Below are 18,752 nucleotides of genomic sequence, written 5' to 3'. Positions count from 1 at the left end.
CGTAGAATTAAAAGACCGCGTGTTAATTCACCGTTATTCATCTTACGATATCAAATATTCCATCTCACTGAATCATAAACGTATGCAAATCCACTAAAATTATTTGAGCAATATTTTGGAAACTTTCAGATTATGAATGTGTACAATTTTTTAGGAGATAATTGCCAGATTTAAGCTATCTTTACATGACAAATATCATCGCTTTATGAAAGACAAACACGGCAAGCTTAATAACCAAAACCATTTTTACTGTTGACGCAAAACGCAGCAGATATAACAATTGCAGATTTAGGAATATTTCCTTATCAATTAAGCCGAGTTGTCGTGAGACTTTAAAGCTGATTGGAGTTCCGCGTTTCGTTGTTTGAACTGGGATTGACAAAGGTGACGATAAAAATCACAAAAGAGTTCCAATCGAAAACCTTGGGTCAGTTTGTGTAGAGCGGCGATCCCTCCTCTTTATAATATTTGGTTGTCTGTAAAAACAGAATAGGGGGGTTTGTTTATTCGATTTTAATCTCTGGCACATGGGGTATTCACTATTATGATAAAGGTTGCGTTTCTCTTACTGGCGCAAGCAATTATATGGATTGAGATAGTTAAAAGGCGGGAGAATCGTTAAACGTGCCGCGCCAAGCCTGTCTGGTATCGTCTGTGTAAACAAGGGAGATAATAACTCATCATGTGTAATTCTTCTTCTATTGTTCATTACACTGCGATTGCCTCGCATTAACATGGAGAGGAAAATGAATGCTGTGAGGAAAGTTTGCGTAAAGAAAATTAACTGAGAAATTATCAATATAATTAATGAATCATACGAGAGACCATTAATATTGGTCTTTTTCGTGTCCACGGTCTGCAAACAATGTGCGAAGCAGACGACTAAAGCCTGTTACCATGGGTGGCGCTGCAGGATCTCGGCAGGATGTCTGATGATACAACAGCTAGGCTTTAAACCAGATTTATTCATTCATCAACTTCAACAAAGTTCACTCAAAATTACACCCCCTTTTTTCATCATGATAATTTTAGAATCATTTGAACAATGGGGGTTAATGAAATTTGACATGAGTTCCTGAATATAGGTTACACAGATGTGTTTAAATCTGCTACAGACCAGCCCGGTAATTTGGAGAATTTTTCGATTGATTTCAGATTGCATTATTTCAATTTAGGCAATCTTAAATTCTTGTGATGTCTGAAAATTAAAACAGAATTATAATGAAGTCCGATTGAATATTATCAATGATTTTCTCTTGAAACCAAAAAATTAACTTTTGTGCTGCTAGTTGTTGCGTTATCCAAGCAATTGGGGGTTATCATATGGATTACTACATGAAGATAATTTCGGGGGGAGATCTAAGAAAACTATTTTATTTTCAAAACCATTGTAATTTGACAGAACACAGTTTTTATGGGATACAATCACTAGTTTATTCTAAAAGCACGACGTTTCGACAAGTATCCTCTTATCGTTATCAAGCACAAATGACAATTTAGTAAACTTGTGGACAATATATATGAAATTAATAAGAAACCATCTGCATGGATTAAGAATAACAGTAATAGAAATAATCAAGGTGTAAAGGATATTTAACAATAACAACAAACATAACAAGGTAATTAGCTACTAATAAGCACTGATACTGCATGATTAGAGGGTTATTAACAGTTATGAAGCCCTTCAAAAGGGTAGCATGTATGGATAGTGGGAAGTTGATAAAGCACAGGTAGTGAGGCCATGTGCATGAAGTTAAATAAGATTGCATTATATAAGTACAACTATAACAATACACAATTTGTACTAAGAAAACAAGAACAAAAATCCTCTAAAAATATAAGGGACATGTTGGGAGAATCTATAATATCGAAAATTTATTAATGAGATGGGGTGGGGGCGGGGATTTTAGTACAACCAAAGATGGCTTCATAGGTAAATTATGTTGTGCATCTTAATTACATCATCATATGCCCTGGGGATGTAGAGCCCTAAGTCCCTATTGAGTTCAGGTGAATGTCTTCTGATATTTATAGCTTCTAGGATCTTCCTGGTTTTCTTGTTCTGTTGGTTGGCGGTTAGTATCTGGACCTCATTCCATTTAACTCTGTGTTGTGGGTGATTCTGGAGATGTTCCGCTATGGCTGAGTTATTAGTAGCGGCTTTGGACTTATGTTCCGTTATCCTTTTGTCAATGGGTCGTTTCGTTTCCCCGATATATGTAGCCTTGCAGGAACAAACCACATTTGAAAGACGACTCCTTTGGGTTGGGTGGGGAGAATTGGTTGCAACTTGCCGTTGGCTTTCAATATCTGTTTCAGGGTGGTCGGGACCGAAAATGTGGTGTCAATGTTTGATTTCTTTAGTAGGTTGCTCACTCTGTATGTTAAATTACCATAAAAGGGCAAGGTTATTCTGATGGGTGATTTTTCAGGTTTTTGATAATCTTTACTGGTGGTTTTGATAGTTTCATTGATCTGCTTTTTCACTAGTAACGGGGGATAATTATTCAGGTTACAAAACACGTGGCGTAAATGGCCGCTACTAATAACTCAGCCATAGCGGAACATCTCCAGAATCACCCACAACACAGAGTTAAATGGAATGAGGTCCAGATACTAACCGCCAACCAACAGAACAAGAAAACCAGGAAGATCCTAGAAGCTATAAATATCAGAAGACATTCACCTGAACTCAATAGGGACTTAGGGCTCTACATCCCCAGGGCATATGATGATGTAATTAAGATGCACAACATAATTTACCTATGAAGCCATCTTTGGTTGTACTAAAATCCCCGCCCCCACCCCATCTCATTAATAAATTTTCGATATTATAGATTCTCCCAACATGTCCCTTATATTTTTAGAGGATTTTTGTTCTTGTTTTCTTAGTACAAATTGTGTATTGTTATAGTTGTACTTATATAATGCAATCTTATTTAACTTCATGCACATGGCCTCACTACCTGTGCTTTATCAACTTCCCACTATCCATACATGCTACCCTTTTGAAGGGCTTCATAACTGTTAATAACCCTCTAATCATGCAGTATCAGTGCTTATTAGTAGCTAATTACCTTGTTATGTTTGTTGTTATTGTTAAATATCCTTTACACCCTGATTATTTCTATTACTGTTATTCTTAATCCATGCAGATGGTTTCTTATTAATTTCATATATATTGTCCACAAGTTTACTAAATTGTCATTTGTGCTTGATAACGATAAGAGGATACTTGTCGAAACGTCGTGCTTTTAGAATAAACTAGTGATTGTATCCCATAAAAACTGTGTTCTGTTAATTTGTTCCCTGATCGCTAAATGCCACTTAAAGAATACATTGTAATTTGAATGGGGTTAAGACTCATTCAAAACACCCAATGATACGGCTCATTCAAAACACTCAATGATGTCAGAAATTTCAGAGTAGGAATTATGACAAAAACTCTGATAGTGAAGAAATCGTTTCAGAAGTGTATCATATAAGAGATTCAATAAATTTTTTAGCCCTATAACCACGATGGTAACTTTAGATAAATCTAAGGAATAGGTTTGTAAAAGGGAAACCGAATCGGTTAGAGAAAATCAAAGAGTCGTAAAAAGAGCTAGCCCCGGGTAGGTTGTATTCATGTTCCGTAGAGAGTATTGAAAGTCCATAAACGGTTTCGTTACTTTTACGTCGAGCAATGCATTTGATTTGAATCTATAAGATATAATGGAGGCTATAATTTTGAAGAGATGCTTAAGGTTCAGTAATACGAGAGAGTTTTCAGGATTGTAGAGAGTGTACTTTGATTAATTACAGATGATGTATGAGACGATAAAGTATTATTAAAGAGTGAAATGGTATTTATCATCGTCTCTCACTCTATGTTATATTTGTATATTAGACATGCACGGTGGCAATATTTGATCAATCGATACCTGATTGCTTTATTTATACTCTATATAGTTGCTGTGATGACTAGAGGTGAGAAATTAGCTTTTGATTATAATTAGGCTCCTGGACTCCACAAAAACAGATAACTAAAAGCGTTGCTGTATAGGCCTAATTATATATATTGGGAATATTAGCCAATCACTTTGTAGGGAGTTCTTTAATGCGGAACTATGGAAGTTTGTCCGGAAGTGTGTTTATCTCTTTAGGTTTTTTTGCCAGTTTATCATCTCTAGACATCTCTGTCGCCAGTTCCACAACACAGATTATTGAATTTATGATTGGGATTCACTGTAATGGATGGCTTATGGCAATTTAGCAAGACAGGGTTAAAGATTCCATTTTCAAAATCATTTCCAATAAAAGAAAAAGACGGTATGATGGAGATTTGATGCTAACCTAAAGAGCGCGGAAAAAACATTTATAGTCCTTGTGGAGACATCTTTAAAGTGTGACGAACGTGTAAATCGAATCTTGTAAAATTAATAACTCTTAGGTCAAATTAAACATCCACGTTAGGGGACTGGTATAAGATTTAGGTACTGTCTTTAACTACATTTAAACAAACAGAATCACACACAATTAACTGCATTGGTTAAATTGCTAAAACCATAGAGGAACAAGATACGAAGAAAACTCAATGTTCCGTCTTAAAGTCCGATCTATCTCTAATCTTTGAAAATTTTGATTTCATTTTGAAGCGTTTCTTAGTATTTTAGCACGAGGTTGCTTTGGGAATATCATACACTCACGTTAATCTTATAATTCAATATTTTCTTTATTTTAGATAATGATTTCATTACAAAGCTCAATCGACCACAATTGTCAAAAACTATTACCAAAACGCTTGCCTCGAGGGATAGATCGGTCCACCACAAAGAAGTATTCCCTGGTCAGACATGGACTAAAGCACATGTCTTCCAGCACAGCAAAAAAAAATAAAAGACTTAGAAAGATTATTGATAATAAAACTAAAACGTGTTAGCACATTAATTATTTCACTTCTGTATGAAACGATGCCATTAGTTTTAATGACATTTCGACCTGTGGTGATCCCCATAGCTAGCATCTAAACACAAACGACTAGCGTTTAGTCAAAGACTGCGAAAAAACAAATAGACATGTCCTCGCGTCTTTTCACATCTAAATGCCTCTGCCCTAGGCCAAGTCAATTTCCTAAAATCACAACAGAAAGAAAAATAAAATCACAAATGCCTGGAAAATTTGGCATCAATCATCTAAATGATTCTTTGTAGAAATTATTGTGTTAAAATTAAGACTAATTGTAGCTAATGTCTTCCAGATGAGATTGTAGTTGGTGAATACTCTGACTTTCATTTGCGACAAAACTTTGACATAGGTTAAAACTTGTTCAAATATTTACTAAACAATGCATTGTCTATAACGTGATGATACAATGGGGTATCGACAAGAGGTGGGGAGAACATCCATATTAACTGTCAGAGGGGAGAATAGGGAGAGGGGGGGGGGGTATATTAGTCATCATTATTTGGTGCTAATGAATCATTTAGCGTCTCTTTATCTAACAGATTACCAATAAATTACCAGGATTTTTTCTTCCTTTTCTAAAATCTCTCAATCAGTTTCAAATAAAAATACCAAGAACCTTTTCAATTCCCTTACACAATAAATAATAGAGCTATTAATTTGTAAAAAGAAATACATTTCAATTTACGAGTACCCTGTTTTTACTACATCCAGTTATATCCGGCATGTTTAAATCAAATTGTGTACAACATTTACATTACCATTGTAGGGATGCATTTAAGCTTTCAGTAAGTTGAGTGAAATGTTTTGTGTTTTTCAAGAAATTTAACGGACCCTCGTAAAATACACCAGACTCTTAACTAGCTAATTGCTTAAATTTGGAATAATTACGCGTGTCTAAGGATATTTGAACATAATATTGGTTTCCCCTTGTCAATGGTGCAGGACGAAGGGACTGACAAGGACAACTGTCTAGTCTTTCGGATGGGACGAAAAACCGAGGTCCCGTGTACACATTGGCGTGCACGTATAAGATTCCTTGGTGTCCGGGCAAAATTTCCCTCATCGCACACTGTATGGCATATGGCCGTCTTCATGAGCCCAGTCAGAGCAGAACAGTGGGAGGTTAAACTCCATTTCATTTTAAAATTAGTTATACTTATATTCTTGTTCATTTTGCCTTTTAAAGTAGGATGCATGGTCACGAGAGTTTGATGATGATATGTCATTACAAGAACAAAATCATCATTATATAATGAAGTACGTTTATTATATCATTGAATTATACTAACAATTCATTTGTTTCTACAAAAGCCAATATTATTTCAAAGAAATTGACGAACTGTGTAAGATCTTAGAAGATTCATCAACCCACTCCTTGCACGAATAGCGAGCTATTGATACACTGAATTAATAACAGATGAAAGAGAAATGGAATGCTAATTAAATAGCCTAATCTAGATTATCTACATTATAAGAAGGCCGTTTGATCATTTTGTTATACCAAAAGCAGACGATTTCTTGTAATAAAATTCCATCAAGACAAATAGTCAGCTTTTCCCCTAGAAAATTTTCTATTTAAATTTCAAGTGTCTTCAAATATTTGACATGTCTAATGAAATCTTAGATTTATCATTTTCTAATCACAGAAGTATGGCGGCGGCAGCTGGCCAGATACCGTTCTTCTTCTATCACCCTCGGGCCTTTCCTCGTTTTGCAGACCCAAAAAATAGAGTGATCCGTTCTTAAGTATCCGCAAATATTTGTCCGCAAAATCTTGTCGCGGAATTTTCACATCTGGCTTTGTTTAAGCAAGCGAATTTCTACAGGCATAAAGAACAGTATCAAAGACATAATTCCATGCAGTTTTCAGCTGATCCGCGATAGCATTAAGTTTGAATTATTATGACAGTATCGTCGCCATCGATTAGTATATAGGGCTACCAGCGTAGTTCAATAAAATAAACAACAAACTTATAGATAAAATTCAAAAATAAACCATTACAAACATTATGTGTGACAGACACTCTCTTGGCTAATAATGTTAATATTTTGCAATTTGTTTTCAATAATATCCTTGAAGCATTGCGCATAATACTGGCATCAAATGGCACCATATTCTCACATCTCATAGGCAGTTGACACCTCATTTCGGTTGGCACAATTCTGAAAATTGTTTCAGTGAGTGTAGAAATGATTGTTCGACAGTTGGAGATTGATACAATCCGTATTTATGGTGTATGATTAGTTTCATCTCGCATCCTCTTGATAATCAGGGTTTAACTTCCGCTTCCACACACTGTTTTTAGGAAGATGATTAGCACATGACAAGCGGTGAAGAATTAAGCGACTTAGGAAAATAATCGTTACCAGTCCTAAAGAATACAGTCCATGTTATGTCAAAATCCAGGCTATCTCTTGTTAACAGTCATTTATTATTATTGGAAACAACCATTTAACTTACTATTTATACTCATTTTTGTTGACGAGAATTTGAACTTTGTGACCTTATAGAAAATGAGATTTTCATAATGTATTACCATGTAATAATGGCTACAGTAGCAAGAATGTTGAAAGCAATCTGGTGATGTTCATAATTGTAGGGGTCCTTATCAAACTCAACTTACTAGTTTTTCGGATTTTTATGAACATCAAGAGTGATATTCCTTACAAATACATAATTGATAATATATTGCGCAATGGTATACAGTAAAAATGATACAGCATTTGTAAATTATTTTACTTTTCAATTTTGATTTTATTTATGGATTACTCCGCTTATTTTCAAAATAACAATTTTGACTTTAGTATATCCAAGAAGATCTATTGCTAAGAAGTAAAATATAGATTTATGCGTAAAAAATTTAAAAAAATACAATAATAAAAAGTTGGGGTGTTGAAAAGCGCTACCTTGAACCACTCGAATTTTGAAAAACATTAGAATGCGATAAACCTATTCATCATACATGCGGGAAGGGACAATATTATTTCATATTTTGATTCTCGATATAAAGATGGTGAATAATAAGAACCATAATATATTCGGTAATAATTAAGGCATTAACCTAGATTCATTTCTTGTATACAAAAGATAAATGATGGTCATTATTCGTATATTGTGTCTATTTAAGGTGCTAGAGTATTAATTTTATTGTGTCATAATTAGTATTGATTTATGAGTGCATGTCAGAGATTTTGCTATAGTACTATACAGTATTCTTTAAAACAAGAATGCCTTCATAAAGTCGCTTCAGAACACTTCATTCACCACACAATTGACTCCCATTTCATGCCCAATCATCTCCATATAATACAAGCAGAAATAAACTTATCCTGAACTCGTGCGGGCAGCCGGACAATACGGTCAATGGTCAATAATTAAATACGGACAATGGTCACATGAGTTTGACCAGATGATAAAGAGTTCTAAAAGTTTACAATAATATGCCATGTTTACATTTCGTGTATATGTATAAATATAGATATATTGTCATATCGCCAGATGAAACTCAAAGTATTTGCCTTCCATTCGATCCCTGTTTTATTAGATTATAAATGAACTATTATACCACAAAAGAAACAGTTTCCAAGGTTCGGTCTTTTTGTGCCTATAATTGTGTGAATGGGGTTAACGTTGGTGTCAAATGATTTAGCAATTGTTCCAATAAGAATAGACGAATTTCCTGTCATTATTCATATTTTGCTAGTAAAAGGACGACAATGAAAGACAATCTAGACCGTATATGTTATGTTTATTCAACGTGAACATCAATAAATGGTCTCAAGTGTTAACATGGTCATCGTAGGTTTTTGTTAAATCACTTCTTGGCAATAGTAATTTATCAGAGATTCTCTTCGTTTACATTTCACATGTGAAATTATTTGGGCGTAGTTAACCATTATTGTATTCTTATTTCATTTAATGGAGAGAGAGTCGTGTGTAGTTCTCATTGCGTTTTTAATATATAATCACTTGCCCCAAATTTATTCAAAATATAGATTCGTAGCGTCCAGTAGTTAGGAAAATCTGTAATAACTTCCATAAACCCTAATATCAAAAGGTGAATCAATTTGGGACAGCTGAACACCTATAAGTTTTGTTTCAGTTTAGATTTTGAGCAGTATAGTGTATGTTCCTAAAATACGCGTATATTTTTATCATTTAAAGACTATCCCTAAAATAACAATTTCATCTGCTACAACCTGGCTATGGGCTCTTTAGTTCTAATCAATTTCAATCTTTTCTTCAGATTGTATACAAAACAATTGGATTAATATCATTGGATTTATCTGTAACTGCGATCTCGATGGCTAACTTACATAGATAAGGTGAAGCAGTGCATGTTTTAATAGATTTTCAGAAATTAATTTTAGAAACCTTTAAGAAACTGCGAAAGAAATATCAACTAGAAACCCAGAGAAATAAATGTCAATAACTTGAATTCTATATGATGTGCGATCATATGTCAATACTAAAAACACAGAGAAAGTCAACATAATAATAAGAGGCGGAAACAAAGTTTTGAAGCAGAGTAAATACCCGCATAGTAGCCATCGCTTTTTAGAACCGGGTAAAGTTTGGAACTAAAAAGTCTCTCTGTAACTTCGACAATTTTCTGTTGTCAAAACACGGATTTTTTGTCTTTATTTCAATATAGAGTTACTATCAGTATTTGGTTAAGAAGAATGGCAAATACACTGTGGGTAGTGCACACCACTTGTGTCCACTGACTGAATGACGTGTACATATTGATGTTGTGGTCACGGGATTGGTCAGATGGTCAGCGTTCAATATTGTATTCAACTTTTAATGGAGACAGTGGTCGCTGAGAAATAGCTTTGACACCATGTTCGATAAAGAAAGCGGTCAGTGGAATGCTTCAAATTCTAAAATCTGTAATGACAAATTTCTCAACTCCAAGGTTGTTTGTAAAGACTTGCCTTCTAGAAGTAAATGCATTCTTTGTTGGAGGTTTTAAGAACAGGTGTATTTTGGAAATATTTAAAATATTTTTTATTATGAACAAAGGGCTTTATTTATATCATAATTAAAACTAATTTAATAAGCATGTTGGTCATATATATGTATAGGAGAATATAATTTCTGTGGATTCCTTCGACCTACTGTTTCAGCATCTTAAATTTCAGAAATATAAAAATGACGATTCCATCACGATCCTGAAAGTATTCTGCATATAACTTAAACCAATTGGTATACAGGTCAGTGCGTGAAATTTAACCATTTTATCGGTAACATGTTAAAAGCGTTACGCGACTCAATTCAATGGCGTTAAGGCACATTTTACTACAGTGAAAACCGGATGTGCAAATATATGACAAGATGTCATCCTTTTTGACAGCCTTAGCGACGATTCCCCGACATGTTCACGTTTAACCCGGGCACACAGACCAAAGGTGAAACAAAACAAACCTAACTATTGTCCGAAACATGTCATTCCAGGTCCCTCAAGGGTGTGTTAGTGCGAGGTCATTCCTGTTGATTTAATATAGTCACCAAGTTGATGACGTGGTGGTGGTGTTTGTCTTGAGAGGAGATTAAAAGATAAACATGCAAATAATCAGAGATGGTTTTAAGGGTAGTATGCATCGCTCATCAGGATGCCATACTTCATCTGCCACTTCATGTACAAATATTATCAATATCAAACCACAATCGTTTTCATTAAATTCCCATTAAATCATGTATTAAATTTCATATTTCATCGCAACAAAAATGCGAAAGGTTATTAAAATAGCCGTTCAATCAACGCAATTTGAAATTAGAATCCAGTCATGTCGCTTCGGAATGTTTTGGTGAGCAGATATCAAAATAAAAAATGTGATTTTCCATAGTTCAATTCAAGATGGCTGTGTTGTTTTGACCTTAACCAGCAAGCAGAAATAAACAATGGCGACTACTTTCGGAATTAAATGTTCGTGGGGTTAAGTTAAGATATCAAGCCTAGAAATAGCTTAATAACATCAACTGTCCATTAGAAATTTAAAATCTCAAAGACTAATCAAATTTCGAACATTTCGATGATGAGAAGACGAGCGAAAAGAAAGGAACGGGCAAATAGAAGGAATGAATACAGAAGTGGGTAACGAAGGAAAGGGTTGATCGTTGAAAGATTCTTAACATCTGTCACTGCTTATTTTAGACTTCTATTTCATTGAATATCGACGTGCAGCATTCGTGCAAGATTCAAGTTGTTGAAATAAGATTGCCCTTGTTTGGAAATCAATGTGAAGTGGACACTATTCGAGTCAGTCATGTAATTCAATTTCAGATTCCGAAGCTTGAAATCACATCTTAACTGTAAATACCAATGGCAGGAAATTTATATTGTCGAGTTCGGACATTGAATCAAAGTTCGTCAAACACGCCAAGAAGTCAGAATAAGGGGAGAAAGACAATGGGTCGAGGGAATGTTTCATCCCGTACCAAGTTGGAGACAAAAAGAACTTGTAGAATGCGAAATAAACTACTCGAGATATTGTCAATAGATTCAATCCAGTCCATATAATACATCAATACTTGATGATATTATTAAAGAAGCATCTTGATAGTCAACGTCTCCTTATATCTTCTACAGAACAATGTTTCCAAATATCCCTGCTGTCTTTGAAGATCTATTTTTCCAAAACTTGTAGACACTTTGATTTTTCTTGGTGCCATAGCAAACAATTTTATTCCACGACTTCGTCTGAAGTTCTTATAATCTTTCTTATCTCCATGAGACTACTGCAGAAAACGGATATTTAGAACTAGCCTTTTTTTTTACAATTCTGGAGATTAATCTTGAAAAAATAATCCCGTTACCCTGTAACGATTTCTTTAACAGCTCTTAAAGACTTAATCAGTTCTATCCTTTACATGTAAAATTCAAAAAAGACACTTTAATAATAATAGCAACAGGCTTTTTAAACAGACAGAAATGATGGCTTTACTAGACTATCTATTCTGGACATTATCAGTAATAGTTGAAACATATTCATTAAAATGAGTTTTATATGGAATTCCATAATTGTCATTTCCAAAACAACCGTGTACAAACTAGAAACTCCTTCCATTACAACTGTAATTATGTCTTAAAGTAACTATGTCGCCCTACGAAACTAATTATTAAATATACATTTCAATTTAGAAATTTTAACAACGTAAGTTACATGCAACATTCTCGATTTATAACCATTGGTTAACTTCATCCGTTCCTAACAAACTCCATCTTGAATTCTAACAGAATCTTTTTTTCAAAAGATTATATCTGAGACATGTAGATGGCTATAATATAGTATGTTTTATTCCGAAATGAATAATGAAATGAAATGGTGTTTATCGTCCTACTTTTCTGCGAACCGGGTTAAATATAAACCTACGCCATGCTATGAGGAGATCTTTGTCGGCCACAGCTTGAGGTAACGCCTTAATCACTGAGCCACCGTGGCTCCATCTTTTATTCAATGCAAAAATTGAACATTAAGTGTTTGGTGTATTAATATGGGGCTTGAACCCAATATTCAAAACTTACGTTACGATTGACCAACTTAAATTTAGAACCATTATGCTTTCATTCCGTATGATCTGAAAGCTATGTTGCCGTTTATTCTGGAAAGTGGGCCCCTTAATGAATAAATATATATTTTAAAAGACTTATCTTCGATTGTCAATTGGACTAGCGGTTAAACATGCTACTATTCCGACCTACTGTATATCTGTAAACAATTGAGAAGTAACTAGTCTAGAAACAGATAAATTCTTATCTATTGTAAATTATTTAATAGATATAGACAAATACGGGTCTGGGTTCGTCTGCTAAAATGACAGCAACAATTCGTCACCCAAGAGTTATATTGTTCTATGTCCATTTTTTCAAGTTTTGAGAAAAATGCGATTGAAAATGTTGTGTTTCAATGCCGAGAAATTTAAATGCGTATTTATGTCAAATTTTGCTTAATGACAGACAATACTAACAAAACGATTGTTATGGTGTAATTTGAATCCATCATCTTTTTTTTAAAAAAAGGGGCCACATTCAATTTTTGGTAAAGTGGAGATAGAACAAAAATTTTTTGAAATTTTAACAAAGAGTTAGTTCAGATGAGAAAAATTGTTCTATGTCCAAGGGGAATTTTACATTTAACACTGGAATAGAATCGTGTGTGCTTTCATAACGCATACCCGTATAATTAAACTACATTCATGAACCTGACAATGTTGAAACAAATATTATCCTATAAGATAGTCTTTCTGAGCATGGTAACATGCCCATATTGGCAGATTTGGCCAAACAATATGAAAATAAGCACAACCTATAGTTCTAACCTTTTCAAGTTATAGAGAGAGAACTTAGCGTCCACACAAAACAAACTATGCCATTTCGGGACTAACATATGATACACTTTTATTTTAATAATTCACTTGCACGTAGGGGTCTTTATCAGTGTGTCGGAACATGAAGACCCGGAGAAAACCCAAGAGGTTGGGCAGGGGACACTACTCCTTGTCTCATAAAAGCTTGAGTCACTTGACTCAATGCCAGACCTTATGATGTAAAGCACATGTGTTAGACCACTCGACCGCCACACCCCCTCAATTTTGAAAGGGAATTTGTCAAAACCCTGATGTCAATGACTATCTGTGTCATATAAATACAAGCACTTAATTACCCTTTATTACTAAATTTGTCAAAACAACTCGCTCCTGTCTTTTTGTTTCCAAGGTAATAAAGTTAATTTGTGATAATAATATTGAAATACCATGAACAGGTTATACAAGATGAAGTAACACCAACAACAAAGTCTTTATTATTGATAACATATTTACATCTCGAAATATTCATAATCTAGAGAGAGAGAAATGGGGTTTAATGTCCACTCGACACAAACTAGGTCATTTCGGGACTAACACATGGAAACCGGAGGACCCGGAGAAACCCCACGATGTTGCACAGGCGACCCTACTTATTCATAATCTACAAATAGCGTTAACATACTGTCGATCTACAGCAGGCATAAATTTTTACATTGCAGAGAGGTTTTTAATTTTATCCTGATTAAGTAAAGATCCACTTGATATCGGAATACTTTTGATTTTTGGCAAAGGGCTCAATAGATTTGGATTAATATTTCTCTCGGATCTACGATCAACTATTCTTACTTCAAGAAAGTTTTCCGTGTGACTTGTTTTATATAAAACATGGTAAGGATGTTGCAGTGTTGTCGGTTGACGTTTATGTCCGATCAAATTAAACGTAACACACTAAAGCAAAGATACGCTAAACAGTAAATCTTATGCAAGAACCGATAGGAAAGCAAACATGGATAGATAAACCAGCACGCGGCAGTTTTCATCAACCCTTCCTTAAGTGTCACATTTGACAATGCAACTCAGTGGTTCTGTTTGGGCGATAAGTTCTTCATCTGTGAACATACTCTTAAAGCATGTCAAATGTCCATGACTATTTATCATATCACAACCTGCATAGGTATTTGCATTTCAATATCCCCTACCTTTCTTGAAGAGTAAATATAACATTGACCTTTTAACTCTGTATGCACTGTTCTTAAGTCACGATTGTCTGTGTTGTAATTAAACATGTAATTAATTCAATATGTCCTTTACAAGCTACATATGATCTGTGCACACGTTCCGCTTTACTTCAAAGGAATATGCACTGGTCAGTAAGCATGCCGTGACTAGATAAAAGAGACAATTGTATGTTTGACCATGTGTCTTATCTATCGTCCGAGGGTATATATTGAGGAGTTTACTGACAATTAGGCAGTCAACTAAAGAGGACCACAGACGGGCGGAGAAGAGAGGCTTGGACGAGTGCATGGACTCACCCGCGTTCAGTCGCTGCCTTGGCAGAGGGGCAGAATGGGGGATTTAATATAGTTATATGTGATCTTTTAGAGGCATTTAGTAACTGGATAGAGCAATAAACTATAACACATACTTATGGAAGAACAATTACTGATTTATTTGGGCGATGTTTCGAAGAGTATTCTCTCAACGTTTTCAAGCAAGTACAGTAACAAATGTGTAGAGCAATTATATATAGACAAGCAATAACAACAATTCAGAAACCATGCATGACAACAACAACGTGGCCCAAATAAATCAGTTATTGTTCTTCCATAAGTATGTGTTATAGTTTATAGTTATATGTGCTACGGTGTAGTTTAGTTCCAGTATAGTCTAGTTTCTGTAGTATTGATGTATTAATGTTGTATTCTGTTCCTATGTAAATAAACCATATATTTACGAAACTGATCTCTGTTATACTAAGATAGTGTTACAGTTATCAGTAATATTAACCCATTCATGTGCAGAAAAGTAGGACTTTAAACTCCCATTTCATTTCATTTCATTTCATTTCTTTTACATTGATTTTAGTGTCGGAACTAAATATATCCGTGCCTATATGAACTTAGATAACAAAATGAAGGAAAGGCATATTTTGTCTTCATTTACAGACGTTTCCAGGTCTGTTTCTGCAACAGCATTAACTTCAAAGGTTGGGTCAGCTACCTCATCATCAATGTCCGAATTTGTATCAGATGAACTATCAGACAATACCCTTAATTGGGTGTAAGCTGAATTCCACTAGGAATAAATCTAACAATATCAGACCTAAAATGAAACAAAGTATAAAATTTGACATACAACAATGAATGACAAATGAGAGAAGAATTAAAAACCTATGTCTACGCGCCAAATTGAAAATAAGATGAAATTAGATTTAGATTGTTCTATCTCCAAGGCCACACTAATCAGAGTGTTTTTAGTATATTTTAATGTTTTAATTGTTTCTACCTTTACAATTTTAGTGATATAGTTTGTAGTTTTCAAATGTACTCACTCTTTCTTGTTCATAACATCACCTTCTTCATCATCCTTCATCATCCTTTAAAATGACCTTAGACAGGTTAAGCCTAGCAGACGCCATTTTGGAAAATGATCACGTGACTGTTATTGGGCAGTGTCATTGGATATCGGACATAGAACATTATAACTCTAAATTTTGCTTTCATTAATGAGATAGGACAATAAAATTATGTGATTTACTCCTATAATTCTTTAAAATATGTGCTGGTAATTTGTTTTCTGTAAAATATTGAAGTTATTTTAATTACTGGTTATAATAACTCCATTTCTCCTAAAAGTGGAGATAGAACACTTTAATTCTGAGGTGACGAATTAGTTGATACAGGGATTGCGTGAAATCGAGCTTTTCTACCAATATGTCTAAATTAGTCAACTAGATTATTGGATAGAAAGTGAAACGTAATAGCTTTTCTTCCTCACGCGATGAGCCGTGGTGAAGGCTTTTTACATTTTATGTGTTATACGTAATGGCAAATAGTGCACCTGTATTGGTGACGATAAAGCTGTAAGCTTAAGTGGTCGGTCGGTACCATAACGTTTAGATACAGTGTAATACGGTAATAAGAGCAAAGAGGTTTTCAACTTAACGTAATCCTAAACCCACCAATATTGGCATTTGGCGTGCTAATTCTTCCCGTGGCATCACGGCAACGGCTTTACTGAGGAATTATAACATAGCTGAATCGATCACGAACTTTGGAAATCGAACTCCGGGAGCTTAAAACTTCTAGTCGTGGTATTGCTTCCGATGACTATAGTCCAGTTCTTCAAGTGACCATTCTTACTCATAGTAAACACGATTTGCCCATATCCGATCTTCTCTAGGAAGTATTGTATTCTCCCTTTTAATATCCTAAATGCAGATCGCGAGATGCGTTTCTTGTAGACAATGTCTATTGTCTGAAATCTGATCGAAAGGGGATGTTTTTGTCGTTTCCATTTCAATGAAATTATGTGATAAGAAATGGGGGTTTTGGACACGCGATAAAATAGAATATCAGAAATCTATATGTTTGATCACTGACTTCTGACTGGTGATCAAAACGACTGGGAAAAAAAGAAATAAATTTTGTCCATTCTTTTTCTGTAAAATCGATGTGTTATGAAACAGAAAAGCAAATGTAAAGAACATAAAAATGACACGCATATTACACGCAAGCCGTGACGGATGTAAAATATTGAAATGTATAGAACAGAAAACTAGAAAATAATCTGAATTTATTTTTTTATAAATAGAATGTTGTAAACCGTGGAATGTACAATGTATTGATTCCATATTTTCTCTCTCGAAAATCCAACATTTCAATGTTAACACATTACTTTGGAAAAAATAGCATAGTGCCATGTCAATAAGAGTAATGGTACTTGTCCACAAACAAATATTTAACTTGAAATATGTCAATAATATAACAGTTATGTGGAAACAATGGCCACCCTATTGGCCCGGTTTTAGTACCGTATATATCCCAGAGCAAAAGTCACATTTTCTAAAGCCAATTTACTCCCTATACAGATATATTTCCTGTGTCAAACCATCTCGGTATACAGCCCTGGGCAACATTAAGTCATTAAATATAGGAATGATGGACTCAAAACACAGAAATTTCTAGTAAGTCCTTATAGATTTTCTAAAATGAAATGAAATGGGGTTTAACGTCCTGCATTTCTACACCGATGAAAACGGGCATATACGCCATGCAGTGTGCTATGAGGGAAATTTTGCCCGGACAGCGGCGCTACGGCCTACTCTTATTTCGAATTTCAATTGTCAAGGGTTCATTTACGTGCACGCCAATATTTATTCGGTTTTTGGTCACATTCGAACAATTATACATTGTCCCTTGCCAGGCCCTCCGTCCTACATCACTAACAAGGTGGAACCATGCCGGAGAATACAGATGAACTTTCTTTACCAACGCAGGGATCGAACACGAGGCCTCCAGGTTAGCGAGCTAACGTCTTACTCTCCGGGCTACTACAGCTCCCGATTTTCTAACAAAAACCAAATCCACCAATAAATAAAAGATTGTATGAAATTTTATCGAAAGAGTGATTTGAGTGATATTTATAAAATGGCCTTTATTCTTTCATATACCAAAACCAACTTGAAAGTATGGACGGGCATAAGCATACTCAATATTCTTCCTGATTCTTTCAAATTAGATTTTTTTTTGATTCAATTAACGTATATTTTACTAATTTATATCAATGTGTTTTAACTGGTCATTTTTGGATTATTATTATTATTATTATTTTATTATCTACAAATATGTATTACTGGTGGGACGTTAATTATAAACGTTACTCACTTACTTAACATGCAGACTTTTATAATTGGCTTAGCATCGATTAATCAGATGACGTCAGCGCACCAGACGGGTGCACCAAAAATAGATATCTACATCATTATTGTTCTATCTGTTATCATACTACAGTCAGTATTCTAGTCTACTGATATAATAGAACTGTATATAAGTAGGTAAAACAATTGAATATATTTTTTACTGTTGATAGAAAGCAATCAGGATAAATTAGACTGTCACCCTTACAGACGATACATATGAATTATTACATCAGAAATAATGTTGTTTGCGGTATGCTTAGTGCCCATATCATCATCTGATTTAGACTTATGTCTTTAATAAAAAAATAAAGACACCCTCTAGCCTTGTATAAAGCTAGATTGGTGAATGACTATATAATGGGGTCATAAGCATCTAGTATCTATAAACCCGAAGTTCAAACCATTCCTCCGGTTAGATACGGGGGTGTTTAGTCGTTTTAGAACACGTAGTACCACTTGATTGTGAAGTTCGTGGCTTCCATTTTTTCTTCATACTTTGAACCAAACCTTCAGAGTGGCCCTACCACCATGGAGTAGCCAAGTCAATATGACTGAGTTTGCCCTTGTGTT

The sequence above is a fragment of the Patella vulgata genome, chromosome 7 (assembly GCF_932274485.2).
Source record: "Patella vulgata chromosome 7, xgPatVulg1.2, whole genome shotgun sequence".
Taxonomy (NCBI): Eukaryota; Metazoa; Mollusca; class Gastropoda; family Patellidae; genus Patella; species Patella vulgata.
Note: the sequence above shows the minus strand (reverse complement) of the source record.